The following is an 18,282-nucleotide window of genomic DNA, read 5'->3' as shown; positions in this document are numbered from 1 at the left end:
GTGTTATTCAGAGAATACTCCTCCGGATTGCAGCAAAGTTATGTTCCCACAAACAATCACTACCTTACACGAGGGAGATAAAGAATGGGATGGGAAGAGAGACTTAAAAAGGAGCAAACAAATTATGATGACACAAAAATTTCCATTGACAAGCTCTATCTAAATCAAATATTTTTCTAGTTCACATTCTCTACAAAACAGGTTCAGCGCTGAGATCAACAATTTAAATCTTGCATTAAACAGGAGAACAGGTACTGACTTGAGGAGTTTGGCCAAGTCCCCAAGAAGTGACTGAGCAAATAGAGATTCCCAAACAAACCTAAACTCTGAAAAAACTCTTGAGGGGCCAATTTAACTGAGGATCAAAGCAGGAATTCTCACTGCAGCTTGTTCCCAAGACCAATGCAGACAAGCTCCACAATGACACACCTCCAACATCTTTGCTGTACAACATCCCAGGTTCAAAACAAATTAACCTACATTTGCATTACACCCACACAAAACAACTTCTTTACTATGATTAAACGGAAATTCAATCATTGTGTAAGTAAGAACAAAACGTTGTGGAAATTGTCCCCCAGTTAGGCTACACATGCAAGAAAAAGAGTTGATGTTTCAACTGAACAAACCTTATCAGTTCTAACGAAAAACATTTATTCTAAAACACTGAAACAGTCTCTCTCTTTCCCTCTGCAGATGTGCCAGATCAGCTGAATCTTTACAACGATCTTCTTATTTCAAATTTCCAACATTCGTTGTGTACCACTTGGAAGGGGTGGGTGGGGCGCAATGGGAGAGGGGCGGGCGGGGGGGCGCAATGGGACAGGGGCGGGCGGGCGGGGGGTGGGTGGGGCGCAATGGGAGAGGGGCGGGCGGGGGGGTGGGTGGGGCGCAATGGGAGAGGGGCGGGCGGGGGGGTGGGTGGGGCGCAATGGGAGAGGGGCGGGCGGGGGGGTGGGTGGGGCGCAATGGGAGAGGGGCGGGCGGGGGGGGGTGGGTGGGGCGCAATGGGAGAGGGGCGGGCGGGGGGGGTGGGTGGGGCGCAATGGGAGAGGGGCGGGCGGGGTGGGGCGCAATGGGAGAGGGGCGGGCAGGGGGGGGCGCAATGGGAGAGGGGCGGGCAGGGGGGGGCGCAATGGGAGAGGGGCGGGCAGGGGGGGGCGCAATGGGAGAGGGGCGGGCAGGGGGGGCGCAATGGGAGAGGGGCGGGCGTGGGGCGCAATGGGAGAGGGGCGGGCGTGGGGCGCAATGGGAGAGGGGCGGGCGTGGGGCGCAATGGGAGAGGGGCGGGCGTGGGGCGCAATGGGAGAGGGGCGGGCGTGGGGCGCAATGGGAGAGGGGCGGGCGTGGGGCGCAATGGGAGAGGGGCGGGCGTGGGGCGCAATGGGAGAGGGGCGGGCGTGGGGCGCAATGGGAGAGGGGCGGGCGTGGGGCGCAATGGGAGAGGGGCGGGCGTGGGGCGCAATGGGAGAGGGGCGGGCGTGGGGCGCAATGGGAGAGGGGCGGGCGTGGGGCGCAATGGGAGAGGGGCGGGCGTGGGGCGCAATGGGAGAGGGGCGGGCGTGGGGCGCAATGGGAGAGGGGCGGGCGTGGGGCGCAATGGGAGAGGGGCGGGCGTGGGGCGCAATGGGAGAGGGGCGGGCGTGGGGCGCAATGGGAGAGGGGCGGGCGTGGGGCGCAATGGGAGAGGGGCGGGCGTGGGGCGCAATGGGAGAGGGGCGGGCGTGGGGCGCAATGGGAGAGGGGCGGGCGTGGGGCGCAATGGGAGAGGGGCGGGCGTGGGGCGCAATGGGAGAGGGGCGGGCGTGGGGCGCAATGGGAGAGGGGCGGGCGTGGGGCGCAATGGGAGAGGGGCGGGCGTGGGGCGCAATGGGAGAGGGGCGGGCGTGGGGCGCAATGGGAGAGGGGCGGGCGTGGGGCGCAATGGGAGAGGGGCGGGCGTGGGGCGCAATGGGAGAGGGGCGGGCGTGGGGCGCAATGGGAGAGGGGCGGGCGTGGGGCGCAATGGGAGAGGGGCGGGCGTGGGGCGCAATGGGAGAGGGGCGGGCGTGGGGCGCAATGGGAGAGGGGCGGGCGTGGGGCGCAATGGGAGAGGGGCGGGCGTGGGGCGCAATGGGAGAGGGGCGGGCGTGGGGCGCAATGGGAGAGGGGCGGGCGTGGGGCGCAATGGGAGAGGGGCGGGCGTGGGGCGCAATGGGAGAGGGGCGGGCGTGGGGCGCAATGGGAGAGGGGCGGGCGTGGGGCGCAATGGGAGAGGGGCGGGCGTGGGGCGCAATGGGAGAGGGGCGGGCGTGGGGCGCAATGGGAGAGGGGCGGGCGTGGGGCGCAATGGGAGAGGGGCGGGCGTGGGGCGCAATGGGAGAGGGGCGGGCGTGGGGCGCAATGGGAGAGGGGCGGGCGTGGGGCGCAATGGGAGAGGGGCGGGCGTGGGGCGCAATGGGAGAGGGGCGGGCGTGGGGCGCAATGGGAGAGGGGCGGGCGTGGGGCGCAATGGGAGAGGGGCGGGCGTGGGGCGCAATGGGAGAGGGGCGGGCGGGCGGGCGTGGGGCGCAATGGGAGAGGGGCGGGCGGGCGGGCGGGCGTGGGGCGCAATGGGAGAGGGGCGGGCGGGCGGGCGTGGGGCGCAATGGGAGAGGGGCGGGCGGGCGGGCGTGGGGCGCAATGGGAGAGGGGCGGGCGGGCGGGCGTGGGGCGCAATGGGAGAGGGGCGGGCGGGCGGGCGTGGGGCGCAATGGGAGAGGGGCGGGCGGGCGGGCGTGGGGCGCAATGGGAGAGGGGCGGGCGGGCGGGCGTGGGGCGCAATGGGAGAGGGGCGGGCGGGCGTGGGGCGCAATGGGAGAGGGGCGGGCGGGCGGGCGTGGGGCGCAATGGGAGAGGGGCGGGCGGGCGTGGGGCGCAATGGGAGAGGGGCGGGCGGGCGTGGGGCGCAATGGGAGAGGGGCGGGCGGGCGGGCGTGGGGCGCAATGGGAGAGGGGCGGGCGGGCGGGCGTGGGGCGCAATGGGAGAGGGGCGGGCGGGCGGGCGTGGGGCGCAATGGGAGAGGGGCGGGCGGGCGGGCGTGGGGCGCAATGGGAGAGGGGCGGGCGGGCGGGCGGGCGTGGGGCGCAATGGGAGAGGGGCGGGCGGGCGGGCGTGGGGCGCAATGGGAGGGGGCGAGCGGGCGGGCGTGGGGCGCAATGGGAGAGGGGCGGGCGGGCGGGCGTGGGGCGCAATGGGAGAGGGGCGGGCGGGCGGGCGTGGGGCGCAATGGGAGAGGGGCGGGCGGGCGTGGGGCGCAATGGGAGAGGGGCGGGCGGGCGGGCGTGGGGCGCAATGGGAGAGGGGCGGGCGGGCGGGCGTGGGGCGCAATGGGAGAGGGGCGGGCGGGCGTGGGGCGCAATGGGAGAGGGGCGGGCGGGCGGGCGTGGGGCGCAATGGGAGAGGGGCGGGCGGGCGGGCGTGGGGCGCAATGGGAGAGGGGCGGGCAGGCGGGCGTGGGGCGCAATGGGAGAGGGGCGGGCGTGGGGCGCAATGGGAGAGGGGCGGGCGTGGGGCGCAATGGGAGAGGGGCGGGCGGGCGGGCGTGGGGCGCAATGGGAGAGGGGCGGGCGGGCGGGCGTGGGGCGCAATGGGAGAGGGGCGGGCGGGCGGGCGTGGGGCGCAATGGGAGAGGGGCGGGCGGGCGGGCGTGGGGCGCAATGGGAGAGGGGCGGGCAGGCGGGCGTGGGGCGCAATGGGAGAGGGGCGGGCGTGGGGCGCAATGGGAGAGGGGCGGGCGGGCGTGGGGCGCAATGGGAGAGGGGCGGGCGGGCGTGGGGCGCAATGGGAGAGGGGCGGGCGGGCGTGGGGCGCAATGGGAGAGGGGCGGGCGGGCGGGCGTGGGGCGCAATGGGAGAGGGGCGGGCGGGCGGGCGTGGGGCGCAATGGGAGAGGGGCGGGCGTGGGGCGCAATGGGAGAGGGGCGGGCGTGGGGCGCAATGGGAGAGGGGCGGGCGGGCGGGCGTGGGGCGCAATGGGAGAGGGGCGGGCGTGGGGCGCAATGGGAGAGGGGCGGGCGTGGGGCGCAATGGGAGAGGGGCGGGCGTGGGGCGCAATGGGAGAGGGGCGGGCGTGGGGCGCAATGGGAGAGGGGCGGGCGTGGGGCGCAATGGGAGAGGGGCGGGCGTGGGGCGCAATGGGAGAGGGGCGGGCGGGCGGGCGTGGGGCGCAATGGGAGAGGGGCGGGCGGGCGGGCGTGGGGCGCAATGGGAGAGGGGCGGGCGGGCGTGGGGCGCAATGGGAGAGGGGCGGGCGTGGGGCGCAATGGGAGAGGGGCGGGCGTGGGGCGCAATGGGAGAGGGGCGGGCGTGGGGCGCAATGGGAGAGGGGCGGGCGTGGGGCGCAATGGGAGAGGGGCGGGCGTGGGGCGCAATGGGAGAGGGGCGGGCGTGGGGCGCAATGGGAGAGGGGCGGGCGTGGGGCGCAATGGGAGAGGGGCGGGCGTGGGGCGCAATGGGAGAGGGGCGGGCGTGGGGCGCAATGGGAGAGGGGCGGGCGTGGGGCGCAATGGGAGAGGGGCGGGCGTGGGGCGCAATGGGAGAGGGGCGGGCGTGGGGCGCAATGGGAGAGGGGCGGGCGGGCGTGGGGCGCAATGGGAGAGGGGCGGGCGGGCGTGGGGCGCAATGGGAGAGGGGCGGGCGGGCGGGCGTGGGGCGCAATGGGAGAGGGGCGGGCGGGCGGGCGTGGGGCGCAATGGGAGAGGGGCGGGCGGGCGGGCGTGGGGCGCAATGGGAGAGGGGGCGGGCGGGCGGGCGTGGGGCGCAATGGGAGAGGGGCGGGCGGGCGGGCGTGGGGCGCAATGGGAGAGGGGCGGGCGGGCGGGCGTGGGGCGCAATGGGAGAGGGGCGGGCGGGCGGGCGTGGGGCGCAATGGGAGAGGGGCGGGCGGGCGGGCGTGGGGCGCAATGGGAGAGGGGCGGGCGGGCGTGGGGCGCAATGGGAGAGGGGCGGGCGGGCGTGGGGCGCAATGGGAGAGGGGCGGGCGGGCGGGCGTGGGGCGCAATGGGAGAGGGGTGGGCGTGGGGCGCAATGGGAGAGGGGCGGGCGGGCGGGCGTGGGGCGCAATGGGAGAGGGGCGGGCGGGCGTGGGGCGCAATGGGAGAGGGGCGGGCGTGGGGCGCAATGGGAGAGGGGCGGGCGGGCGGGCGTGGGGCGCAATGGGAGAGGGGCGGGCGGGCGGGCGTGGGGCGCAATGGGAGAGGGGCGGGCGTGGGGCGCAATGGGAGAGGGGCGGGCGGGCAGGCGTGGGGAGCAATGGGAGAGGGGCGGGCGGGCGTGGGGCGCAATGGGAGTGGGGCGCAATGGGGTGGGGGGCGCAATGGGGGGGCGGTGCAATGGGGGGGGCGCGCAATGGGGGGGGGGCGCAATGGGGGGGGCGCAATGGGGGGGGGCGCGCAATGGGGGGGGGCGCGCAATGGGGGGGGCGCGCAATGGGGGGGGCGCGCAATGGGGGGGGCGCGCAATGGGGGGGCGCGCAATGGGGGGGCGCGCAATGGGGGGGCGGGCGCAAAGGGGGGGGCGCAAAGGGGGGGGCGCAAAGGGGGGGGCGCGCGGGCGTGGGGCGCAATCGGGGGGCGGGCGGGTGGGCGTGGGGCGCAATGGGGGGGCGGGAGGGCGGGCGGGCGTGGGGCGCAATGGGGGGGCGGGGGGGCGGGGGGGCGGGTGGGCGTGGGGCGCAATGGGGGGGCAGGCGTGGGGCGCAATGGGGGGGGCGGGCAGGCGTGGGGCGCAATGGGGGGGGGGCGGGCAGGCGTGGGGCGCAATGGGGGGGGCGGGCGGGCGGGCGTGGGGCGCAATGGGGGGGGGGGGCGGGCGGGCGGGCGTGGGGCGCAATGGGGGGGCGGGCGGGCGGGCGTGGGGCGCAATGGGGGGGCGGGCGGGCGGGCGTGGGGCACAATGGGGGGGGCGGGCGTGGGTCGCAATGGGGGGGGCGGGCGGGCGTGAGGCGCAATGGGGGGGGCGGGCGTGAGGGCGTGGGGCGCAATGGGGGGGCGGGGCGGGCGGGCGTGGGGCGCAATGGGGGGGCGGGGCGGGCGTGGGGCGCAAAAGGGGGGGCGGGCGTGGGGCGCAATGGGGGTGGGGCGCAATGGGGGTGGGGCGCAATGGGAGAGGGGGGGGCGGGTGGGTGTGGGGGGCAATGGGAGAGGGGGGGCGGGTGGGTGGGTGTGGGGGGCAATGGGAGAGGGGGGGCGGGTGGGTGGGTGTGGGGGGCAATGGGAGAGGGGGGGGCGGGTGGGTGTGGGGGGCAATGGGAGAGGGGGGGCGGGTGGGTGGGTGTGGGGGGCAATGGGAGAGGGGGGGGCGGGTGGGTGGGTGTGGGGGGCAATGGGAGAGGGGGGGGCGGGTGGGTGGGTGTGGGGGGCAATGGGAGAGGGCGGGCGGGTGGGTGGGTGTGGGGGGCAATGGACGGGGGTGTGGGGTGTGGGGGGCAATGGACGGGGGTGTGGGGGGCAATGGACGGGGGGGTGGGGGGTGGGGGGCAATGGGAGAGGGGGGGGTGGGGGGCAATGGGAGAGGGGGGGGCGGGTGGGTGGGTGTGGGGGGCAATGGGAGAGGGGGGGGCGGGTGGGTGGGTGTGGGGGGCAATGGGAGAGGGCGGGCGGGTGGGTGGGTGTGGGGGGCAATGGACGGGGGTGTGGGGTGTGGGGGGCAATGGACGGGGGGGTGGGGGGTGGGGGGTGGGGGGGGCAATGGACGGGGGGGTGGGGGGTGGGGGGTGGGAGGAGGGACTAACGGCCCGAATTCCGGGGGTGTCGACGGGGGCTGGGTGCCCCTGTCTGCGATCTCGAAACCCGGCCCGGACCCTCACTAAGTCGATAAGTACCCCTCTTCACCCGCCCGGCCGTCTCTATCTATCTACCTATCTATCTATCTATCTATATCTCTCTCTCTCCCCTATCTCCTATCTCCAACTCCTCACCTTCTCACCTCCTCGTCCACTTCTCACTCACTCCATGGCCGCTCCGATCCGGCTCGAGCTCTGCTCTGTTGCTCCTTCAGCTACTTGTTTCGCCTGATCTCGCACCCCGCCCATTCCAGATCATTCACTCACGATCCATTGAGCAGCCTGGTCCCAAGCGCTGCCCCAGCTTGATCCACGCAGCCTGGTCTTCCCATCCTGACATGGTCCTCCCAGGCACGCTTTCGTTGCACTTGAGCTCCCGCCCCCAGAAGGAGTTAACTTTAGTATTTTGTTGAAACATGTTTGGGAAAGACATCCGAGGTTTGAGGGTGCATGAGAAATAATTATGTCAAAAACAATATATGAGAGACGGAGATGAGGGAGACGAGAAAGGGACAGAGTGAAGGTGGGCGTGAGGGTGGGGCAGACTTTCGGGTCGGGTGAGAATGTCAGGGTGTGGGGATTGAGGATTGCGGGGACAAGGCAGGAGAATGGAATTGACAAACCTATTAGTCATGATTGTTTAGCACAACAGACTCAATGGGCCAAATGGCCTACTCTGCGATCTTACGGTCTTCTGTTTGGGGGTCAGGATGAGGTTGCGGTCTGCTGGTGTCATTCCCTCAAATACTGGTCTTGATAGACACCAAAAAGGCAGTCACAGAGGATAAAACAAAAAATTACATTGGAAGTGTTTCAAATCCAATATGGCTTTACCAGGTTGATACTTCAGGTATCAGAGATAATGGGAACTGCAGATGCTGGAGAATCCAAGACAACAAAATGCGAGCCTGGATGAACACAGCAGGCCAAGCTGCATCTCAGGAGCACAAAAGCTGACGTTTCGGTCCTAGACACTTCATCAGAGAGGGGGATGGGGTGAGGGAACTGGAATAAATAGGGAGAGAGGGGGAGGCGGACCGAAGATGGAGAGAAAAGAAGATAGGTGGAGAGAGTATAGGTGGGGAGGTAGGGAGGGGATAGGTCAGTCCAGGGAAGATGGACAGGTCAAGGAGGTGGGATGAGGTTAGTAGGTAGATGGGGGTGCGGCTTGGGGTGGGAGGAAGGGATGGGTGAGAGGAAGAACAGGTTAGGGAGGCGGAGACAGGTTGGACTGGTTTTGGGATGCAGTGGGTGGAGTGGAGGAGCTGGGCTGGTTGTGTGGTGCTGTGGGGGGAGGGGACGAACTGGGCTGGTTTAGGGATGCAGTTGGGGAAGGGGAGATTTTGAAACTGGTGAAGTCCACATTGATACCATATGGCTGCAGGGTTCCCAGGCGGAATATGAGTTGCTGTTCCTGCAACCTTCGGTGGCATCATTGTGGCAGTGCAGGAGGCCCATGATGGACATGTCATCTAATACTTCAGGTATACTTCAGGTATGCCTGGTGCTGCTCCTGGCATATCCTCCTGCAGTCTCCGTTGAACCAGGGTTGATTCTCTGGATTGATGTTAATGGTTGTTTAGGGAATATGCCATGCCATGAGGTTTCAGATTGTGAGTACAGTTCTGATGCTGTTGATGATCCACACCACTTCATGGCTGCCCAGTCTTCAGTTGCTAGATCTGTTTGAAGCTTGTCCCATTTCGTGTGGTGATAGTACCACACAACATGCTGGAGAGAATTCTCAATATGAAGACAAGACTTCATCTCCACAAGGCCTATTCTATGGTCACTCTTACTTGTAATGTCTTTGGACAAATGCATCTTCAGCCAGCAGATTGGCAAGGATCAGGTCAAGTTGGATTTTCCCTTGTGCTGGTTCCTTCAACACCTGCGACAGATCCAGCTGAGCAGCTATATCCTTTGGGACACCACCAGCACAGTAAGTAGAACTGTTGCCAATCTAGATGGTGGACATTGATATCCCGCACCTGCAATTTTAGTGCCTTTACCACTCTCAGTACTTCCTCCCAGGTGTTGCTCAAACGGAAGATCACTGGTTCATCAGCGGAGGGAGGACAGTACATAGTAATCGGCAGAAGACTTCCTTGAAACTTGACACTTCATGGGGTCCGGCGACAATGTTGCGGACTCCCTGGGCACCTCCAAGCTTTCCTGCCCCTAAGGTGCTGCTTGGCCTGCTGTGTTCATCCAGCTCCAACACTTTGTTGTCTCGGATTCTCCAGCATCTGCAGTTCCCATTATCTCTGAACCACTTTTTCCAATCCCATTTTCCAGCAATTTGCCCAGTATCACGTGCACCTTGCAATGTGGTTGACTTTCAGCTGCCCCCTGGGAAACTAGGGATGGGCAATAAATGCTGCCAAGCCAGCAACACCCTCATCCCATGAATGAATAAAGAAAGAAAAACTTTGACATTGCAAGTGTACACCTTAACACTTCCTAAATGCAATGAGGGTTTCTGCCTCAACCACTCTTACGGCTAGTGAGTTCCAGATTCCCACCATCCTCTGGATGAAAAAAAGTTTTTGTTCAAATCCCTTCTGAATTCTCTTGTCTTTTACTTTAAAATTATGCTGCTTTGTTGTTGACTCTTCAACCCACAGGAACAGTTGTTTTCTATTCATCCTGTCCATGCCCCTTTTAATCTTCTACACCCCTGTCAGGTCCCCTCTCAGCTTCTCTGCTCCAAAGAAACATAGAGGAGCAGGAGGAGGCCATTCGGCCCTTTGAGCCTGCTCTGCCATTCATCGCAACCATGGTTGATTGTCCAACACAATAGCCTAATCCTGCTTTCTCTCCTTAACCTTTGTTCCCATTTGTCCCAAGTGCTACATTTAACCATCTCTTGAAGACATTAAAGAAAACAACCTGAGCTTATCCAGATTCTCCTCATCGCTGTAATGCTCCATCCCAGGCAACATCCTGGTGAATCGCCTTTGCACCCCCTCCAATGCAGTCTCATCCTTCCGATTGTGAGGTGACCAGAACTGCACGCAGTATTCCAGCTGTGACCTAACCAAAGTCCTGTATAGCTTCAACATAAGCTCCTTGCTGTGATAATCTATGCCACAATTGACAAAGGCAAATGTACCTTATGTATTTTTAACTCCCCTATTAACCTGTCCTGCCAACATCAGGGATCTGCAAGAGATCACTTTGTTCCTCTGGGTTTCTGAGTGTCCTGCCATTCATGGAGTGTTCCCGTGTTGTTACTTCTTCCATAGTGCATCACCTCACAATTTTTGAGGTTATATTCGATCTACCATTGATTGGCCCCCTCTGGCCATCTTCCTGGAAAGACCACCTCCTCATTGTTAGCTACCCGGCCAATCTTCCTGTCAACTGCAAACGCACTTATCAACCATCTCCACACATTTCCTTCTATATCATGTATTTATCTATATATACTTTAAGGGACCCAGCACTAATCCCAGTGGTATTCCACCACACACAAGCCTCCAGTCACACAATCAGCTTTCTTTCAACATCTGTCTTCTGACGCTCAGCCTCGTTACCCTGGATCCTATGAGTTTTCATCTTTTTTTCAGTCTCCCACGTGGGATCTTGTCGAAGAACAAAGAAAATTACAGCACAGGAACAGGCCCTTCGGCTCTCAAGCCTGCGCCGATCCAGATCCTCTGTCTAAACCTGTCATCTATTTTTTAAGAGTCTGTATCCCTCTGCTCCCTGCCCATCCATGTACCTGTCTAGATACATCTTAAAGGACATTATCGTGTCTGCGTCTACCACCTGCGCTGGCAACGCGTTCCAGGCACCCAACACCTCTGAGTAAAGAACTCTCCACGCATATCTCCCTTAAACTTTCCTCCTCTCACTTTGAACTCATGACCCCTAGTAACTGCGTCCCCGACTCTGGGAAAAAGCTTCTTGCTATCCACCTTGTCTGTACCCCTCATGATTTTGTAGACCTCAATCAGGACCCCCTCAATCTCTGTCTTTCTAATGAAAATAATCCTAATCTCCTCAACCTCTCTTCATAGCTAGCACCCTCCATAGCAGGCAACATCCTGGTGAACCTCCTCTGCACCCTCTCCAAAGCATCCACATCCTTTTGTTAATATGGCAACCAGAACTGTACGCAGTACTCTAAATGTGGCCAAACCAAAGTCCTATACAACTGTAACATGACCTGCCAACTCTTGTTCTCAATACTCCGTCTGATGAATGAAAGCATGCCGTATGCCTTCTTGACCACTCTATTGACCTGCGTTGCCACCTTCAGGGAACAATGGACCTGAGCGCCCAGATCTCTCTGTACGTCAATTTTCCCCAGGACTTGTCCTTTTACTGTATAGTTCATTCTTGAATTAGATCTTGCAAAATGCATCACCTCGCATTTGTCTGGATTGAACTCCATCTGCCATTTATCTGCCCAACTCTCCAATCTATCTGCATTCTGCTGCAATCTCTGACAGTCCCCTTCACTATCAGCTACTCCACCAATCTTTGTATCATCAGCAAACTTGCTAATCAGACCACCTACACCTTCCTCCAGATCATTTACATATATTACAAACAACAGTGGTCCCAGCACAGATCCCTGTGAAACACCACTGGTCACAGGTCTCCAATTTGAGAAACTCCCTTCCACTCTCTGTCTCCTGTTGCCTAGCCAGTTTTTTTTATACATCTAGCCAGCACACCCTGGACCCCATGTGACTTCACTTTCTCCATCAACCTGCCATGGGGAACCTTATCAAACGCCTTACTTAAGTTCATGTATATGACATCTAAAGCCTTTCCCTCATCAATCAACTTTGTCATGTCCTCAAAGAATTCTGTTAAGTTGGTAAGTCATGACCTTCACTGCACAAAACTATGTTGTCTATCACTGATAAGCCAATTTTCTTCCAAATGGGAATAGATCCTATCCCTCAGTATCTTCTCCAGCAGGTTCCCTACCACTGATGTCAGGCTCACTGGTCAATAACTACCTGGATTATCCTTGCTGCCCTTCTTAAACAAGGGGACAACATTAGCAATTCTCCTGTCCTTCGGGACCTCACTCATTTTTAAGGATGCTACAAAGATATCTGTTAAGGCCCCAGCTATTTCCTCCCTCGCTTCCCTCAGCAAGTGGGATAGATCCCATCCGGACCTGGGGACTTGTCCACCTTAATGCCTTTTAGGATACCCAACACTTCTTCCCTCCTTATGCCAACCACACCTAGAGTAATCAAACATCTATCCTTAACCTCAACATCCGTCATGTCCCTCTCCTCGGTGAATACCAACGCAAAGTACCCGTTAATGTCAACCACTTTCTCTGACTCAATGTGCAACTTTCCTTCTTTGTCCTTAAAGGAGCCAATGCTTTCTTGAGTTACCCTCTTGCTCTTTATATATGAATAAAAGGCTTTGAGATTTTCCTTAACCATGTTTGCTAAAGATGTCTTATGTCCCCAAATATCCCCCTTAATTCCTCATTTCTGATTCGCCGTACATTCCCGATAGTTTTCCAAAGCTTCGCCTGTCTTCAGTCGCTAAAGACTGGCTTTTCTGAAATCAATATAAACTGCATTAACTGCAGTACCCTTATCTCATCATCATCACCATCATTGCTTGCCTGTTACAGACAAAGATGACACTCTTACACTGTCAACGTGTTTTTTTAAATTCATTCACCAGGCAGCATTTATTCCCCATCCCTAATTGCCCCAAGGGCAGTTAAGAGTCAACCACATGTGGGCCAGACCAGGTAAAGATGGCAGTTTCCTTCCCTGAAGGATGTTTGTGAACCAGGTGAGTTTTTCCCGACAGTTGACAATGGATTCACAACCACCATTAGATTCTTAATACCAGATATTTTTCTTAAACTCACATTCCACCATCTGCTGTGGCAGGATTTGAACCTGTGTCCCCAGAACATTAGATTAGATTAGATTCCCTACAGATTAGATTCCCTACAGTGTGGAAACAGGCCCTTCGGCCCAACAAGTCCACACCGCCCCTTGAAGCATCCTACCCAGACCCATTCCCCTGTAGCCCACACACCCCTGAACACTACGGGCAATTTCCCATGGCCAATCCACCTAACCTGCACATCTTTGGACTGTGGGAGGAAATCGGAGCATCCGGAGGAAACCCACGCAGACATGGGGAAAATGTGCAAACTCTGCACAGTCAGTCGCCCGAGGCGGGAATCGAACACGGGTCCCTGGTGCTGTGAGGCAAAATTTTCTGAGTCTCTGGTTACAGTTTAGCGATAATACCACGAGGCCATTGCCTCTCCTCTGTCAGGGTGAGTCTGTATGTGGCTGTACGACTGATGCGGCTTCTGCAGGCTGTATTACGCTTGGGGGAGATGATGGTCACAGGAAGGGGTGGGTGGGGTGTTGGTGTGACAGTGCGCTCATTTTGCAGTTTTTGCCTGGCTTCTGCATTTTCCCAGTGGCAAGTTTCATGGTGCTGAACACCTTCATGAATACTCCTTCTCCACTTTGAATAGTCTTGGGCCAGTGATTCCCACGTGTTTGTGGAAATGCTGCCCTTCACCAGTGAGGCCTTGAGGTATCCCTAAAGTGCTTCTTTAGTCCACTTGGGGCTCACCTGCCATTTTGGAACTGAAAGTCGAGCACCTGCTTTTGGAGTCTCATGTCAGTCATACGGACAATGTGCCCAGCCCAACATTGCCGATCAGTGGTAGTCAGAGCCTTGATTCTGGGGATGTTGGTCCGGTCAAGGCTACCAATGTTGGTGCATCTTTCTTCCTCATGGTTTCACAGGATCTTGCACAGGCAGCGTTGGTGGTCCTGCTCTAACACCTTGAGTCATCTCCTGGAGACAGTCCACGTCTTAGAGGCGTATAGGCAGTGTGGGAACCACTGCAGCTTTGTAAACAGTGAGCTTAGTGTCAGATTTGATGTTGTTGCTATTGAACACCCTTGTCCTCAGGTCGCTGAAGGCTGTGCTACCACACTGGAGGCAATGCTGGATCTCTACATCCATATGACGTTGTGGTCGCTATCACTAAAATGCTCTCCCACATTTATCTCAGCTCTCTGTCCCAACTCTCTGCATTCTGTGTGTTAAGTGGCCCTCAATTCGCACACATACTTTACCCCCAGTACTATGAGCTCCCTTCCTGTGCAATAACCTTTTATGTTAATGTTTCAAGCCCAGTATGACTCATCTTCAGTACTACTTTTTCCAAATACACTGACCTGTTCACCTCAATCTGTACTCCAAGATTGTAAACTCTCATGAAAAATGCATGCATCAACAAACTTTGGATGTTATGTCATTATGAAAACTAAGCTTTAATAATGACTCCCTTTATTCACATATACGTTTTGACATAGAAATTAAGGTTTCAGCAAAGATTTGTAGCTCAGGTTGTGGATGAGTTTGATGACTTGCTTGCCCAGCTGGCTTGCTTTTGTTCAGACATTTTGTCAGTATGCTTGCTAACATCATCAGTGGACAGAGGAGGAGAACAACATTTCTTCATCGGAGGCTTCATTGATGATGTTACTTAACATGGTGATGCAATGTCTGAATGTAGGAGCGTGTCAACAACTGCAGATACAAATTAAACCTAAAACTCTACCTCGTTCTCACCGATTTCAATCTCAAGTTGTCAAATGATAATAATGTTTATGAACCTTCCATAAGTGATAATGCCGAAGACTGGGATAAAATTAGAATCCAGCAAGGGAGGACTAAAGAGACGATAGAGGCAGAGAAAATAAACTATGAAGGCAAACTCATAAAAGTTGACAATCAAACCTTCTTTAAATATATAAAAAGGAAGAGAGAGCTCAAAGTGGACATTCCCCCCTTAGAAAATGAATCCTGAGAGATGATTTTGGGGAATAAGGAAATGGCAATGGATTGAATCAAATATTTTGCATTGGTGGAAGATACTTCAAACATTCCATTAATCTGAAAGAACATGAGGGAAGAATTAAGTACTTACACAATCACTAAAGAAGTAGTATTAAATGAATAAGGCTAAAGGCAATGAAGTTCCCTGACCCTGATAGCTTGTATCCAATGACCCTGAAAGAAGTAGCTACAGAGATAGTGGATGCATTGGTTGTAATTTTCTAAAGGTCCTTGGATTCTGGAGAAGTCACTTAAAAGACATCTGGATGGGTATATGAATAGGAAGGGTTTAGAGGGACATGGGCCAAAAGCTGGCAATGGGACTAAATTAATTTAGGATATCCGGCTGGCATGGACAAGTTGGACCAAAGGGTCTGTTTCCATGCCGTTGGCTCTATGACTCTAAGTATGAGAGGAGTGGCAAACTGCAAAAGTGACAGCCCTACTCAAAAAAGGAGGGAGGCAAAATGTGGGTCACAATTGGTTGATCAGCCAAATATCTATTGTTGGGAATTATTATGAAAGAAATAGCAGCACTTTTGCAAAATCATAATGTCATCAAGCAAATTCAGCATGGCTTCATGAAAGGGAAATCATGTCAGATTAATTTATTGGAGTTTTTCAAGGAAGTCTTCACTAGACTGAATAGACAGAATCCAATAGATGTGCTGCACTTGGATGTCAGAAGCGTTCATCAAGGTTCAACCCCACAAAAGGTTAAGTCATAAGATAAAAGCCCATAGTGTCGGAGGTTGTGTATTGTGGATAGAGAATGAGCTCATGGGCAGGAAATAGTGAGTTAGCATAAAGGATAACACAGTGTGGAGCTGGGCGAACACGCCAGGCCAAGCAGCATCAGAGGAGCAGGGATCCACAGGGATCAGTGCTGAGACCAAAGCTGTTTATGATGTACATTAATGACTTGGAGGAAGGAAATTGTAACCAAATTGCAGGTGGAAAGGCAGGTTGTGAGACTGAATACGAACAACTTGCGGAGAGATATTGTCAGGTTAAGCAGGTGGGCAAAAGGTGGCAAATTGTGCAGAACTTTTTAAATTCACTTTTGTGGGATGTTGCGTTGCTGGCTGGGCCACAATTTCTTGCCCATCCCTAGTTGCTTTTGACAAGGTGGGGGTGAGCTACCTTTCTGAACCGCTGCAGTCCACCAGCTGTGGTTTGACCCACAATGCCATTAGGGAGGGAATTTCAGGATTTTGACCCAGTGTCAGTGAAGGTACAGCCATACATTTCTAAGTCAGGATCGTGAATGACTTGGAGGGGAACTTGAAGGTGGTTGTATATAACAAGGTGGAGAGCTGGATGAACACAGCAGACCAGTCAGCATCAGAGATGCAGCAAAGCTGATGTCTTGGGTCTGGACCCTTCTTCAGCATTTCTGAACAAGGGTTCAGACCCAAAACATCAGGTTTCCTGCTCTTCTGATGCTGCGTGGCTTGCTGTGTTCATCCAGCTCCACACCTTGTTATCTCAGACTCCAGCATTGGTGATTCTGACTATCTTTAAAGATGGTTGTGTTCCCTGGTATCTGCTGCCCTTGTTCTTCTAGAATTTCTGCAATACATCTTGTAGATCATACACACTGCTGCTACTGAGTGTCGGTGGTGGAGGGAATGGATCTTGCGGATGTAGTGCCAAACAAGCAGCTGCTTGGTTCTGGACGATATCCAGTTTCTTGAGTGTTGTCAGACCTGTAGCCATCCAGCCAATGGGGACAAATCCATCACACTCTTGACCTGCACCTTGTAGGCTTTGCAGTGTCAGGAAGTGAGTTACTCGCTGCAGTATTCTTAGCCTCTGATTTGCTCTTGTAGTCACTGTATTAATGTGGTGAGACCAGTTGAGTTTACCGTCTCTGGTAACCCCCAGGATGTTGATAATTGAGGGGTTTAGTGACAGTGACACCGTTGAAAGACGGGGGTTGGGGGTGTGCAGGTGGCTGGATAGTCTTTGGCATGAATCTTCTTGCCACTTGTCAGCCCAAGCCTGGATATTGGCCAGATCTTGTTACATTTGAACATGGACTTCTTCAATACCTGAGGAGTCATGATTGCTGCTGAACATTGTGCAATCATCGGCGAACATCCCCACTTCTGACCTTATGATAGAGGGACGGTCATTGATGAAGCAGCTGAAGATTGTTGGGCCTAGGACACTACCCCGATGAACTCCTGCAGAGATGTCCTGGAGCTGACATTCGATGAAGGGTCTAGGCCCGAAACGTCAGCTTTTGTGCTCCTGAGATGCTGCTTGGTCTGCTGTGTTCATCAAGCTCCACGCTTTGTTATCTTGAAGTATGACCTCTTTGCTCACATGTTCAAATCTCCTTGCATTGCAGGCCAACACCTTACCTCTAAAGTAAGGTCAGAACTGGGAATGTTTGTTGCTGTTTGCGCAATGTTCATCTACATTCACAATCATCACCTATGGAAGGAGTCTATATCCAAATGTAGTCAATACCCATGTTTGGATTTTGACATATGAGAAGTAGGATGTGCATCACACAGGTGCCAATCAATGACCATTGCTAACAAGAGAGTCTAACCATCACACTTTCACATTGAACGGCATTACTATCACCACCTTCTACAAGGCACAACTCAGGAATGTGATGGAATACGTCCCACTTACCCAGATGAATACAGCTCCAAAAACACTCAAGAAACTTGACACCATCCACAGAATGCACTGTGGAAATTCACCAAGGATTCTGAGACAGCACATTCCAAACCCACAACCACTTCTATCTCGAAGGACAAGGGCAACAGATACATGGAACAAGCAAGTTCTCCTTCAAGCGGCTCACCATCCTGACTTGGAATTTTTTTACTGTTCCTTCACTGTTGCAGGGTCAAAATCCTGGAATTCCAACTCTGAAGGCACTGTGGGTCTACCTACAACACCTGGACTGCAGTGATTCAAGAAAGCAGCTCACCCCCACTTTCCCAAGAAGGAACTAGGGACAGGCAATAAATGCTGGCCCAGCTACCGATGCCAATGATACATGAGTGAATTTTTAAGAAAAATCTCCAAAGGCTGGTAATCTACATTTCAGAGTACTAAAGAAAACAACCCTGGCAATAGTGGCTGCAGTTGGAAAGCACGAAGAGGCTTTAAAAAAGTCAGCATGGGTTTATGAAAGGGAAATCATGTTGAATAAATCAATTAGAGATTATTTTAATTCATCTCGTGAATGTAAATTTTCCAGGCTGGGCCAGAAATTATTGCCCATCCTGAAGGTGGTTGAGAGTCAATCGTATTACACTGGTTCCGGAGTCACATGTGGTGCAGATCAGGGAAGGAAAACCTAGATGGGTTTTCCTGACAAGATAACAAAGTGTTTAGCTGGATGAGTACAGCAGGCCAAGCAGCATCTCAGGAGCACAAAAGCTGATGTTTCGGGCCTAGACCCTTCATCAGAAAAAAAGGGGGAAAAAAAAGGTTTTCCTGACAGTTGACAATTATCCTTGGATAAGCATATGGATAATGATGGGATAGTGCAGGGGGAGGGGCTTAGATTAGTTCACAGGTCGGCACAGCATCGAGGGTCGAAGTGCCTGTTCTGCGCTGTATTGTTCTATGTTCTAATG

The 18,282-nt window shown here is 56.9% G+C and overlaps 1 protein-coding gene across 4 annotated transcripts in view; it reads right to left on the bottom strand.

The window, feature by feature from the left end:
* osbpl8 (oxysterol binding protein-like 8) overlaps positions 1 to 7,052 on the bottom strand; it is a 332,940-nt gene extending 325,888 nt beyond the window's left edge. For 3 of the 4 annotated variants that reach the window (XM_059652607.1, XM_059652612.1, XM_059652611.1), the window contains exon 1: positions 6,938 to 7,022. The gene's annotated coding sequence lies outside the window, so the exon portion shown is untranslated. Of the gene's footprint in view, positions 1 to 6,937 lie in introns of all 4 variants that reach the window. The other variant, XM_059652608.1, reaches the window with a different exon arrangement.
* Positions 7,053 to 18,282: the final 11,230 nt, after the last annotated feature.

This window comes from Stegostoma tigrinum, chromosome 18 (assembly GCF_030684315.1).
Source record: "Stegostoma tigrinum isolate sSteTig4 chromosome 18, sSteTig4.hap1, whole genome shotgun sequence".
Lineage (NCBI taxonomy): Eukaryota > Metazoa > Chordata > Chondrichthyes > Orectolobiformes > Stegostomatidae > Stegostoma > Stegostoma tigrinum.
The sequence above is the reverse complement of the archived record's forward strand: the minus strand, read 5'-3'. Positions and strand labels throughout refer to the sequence as shown.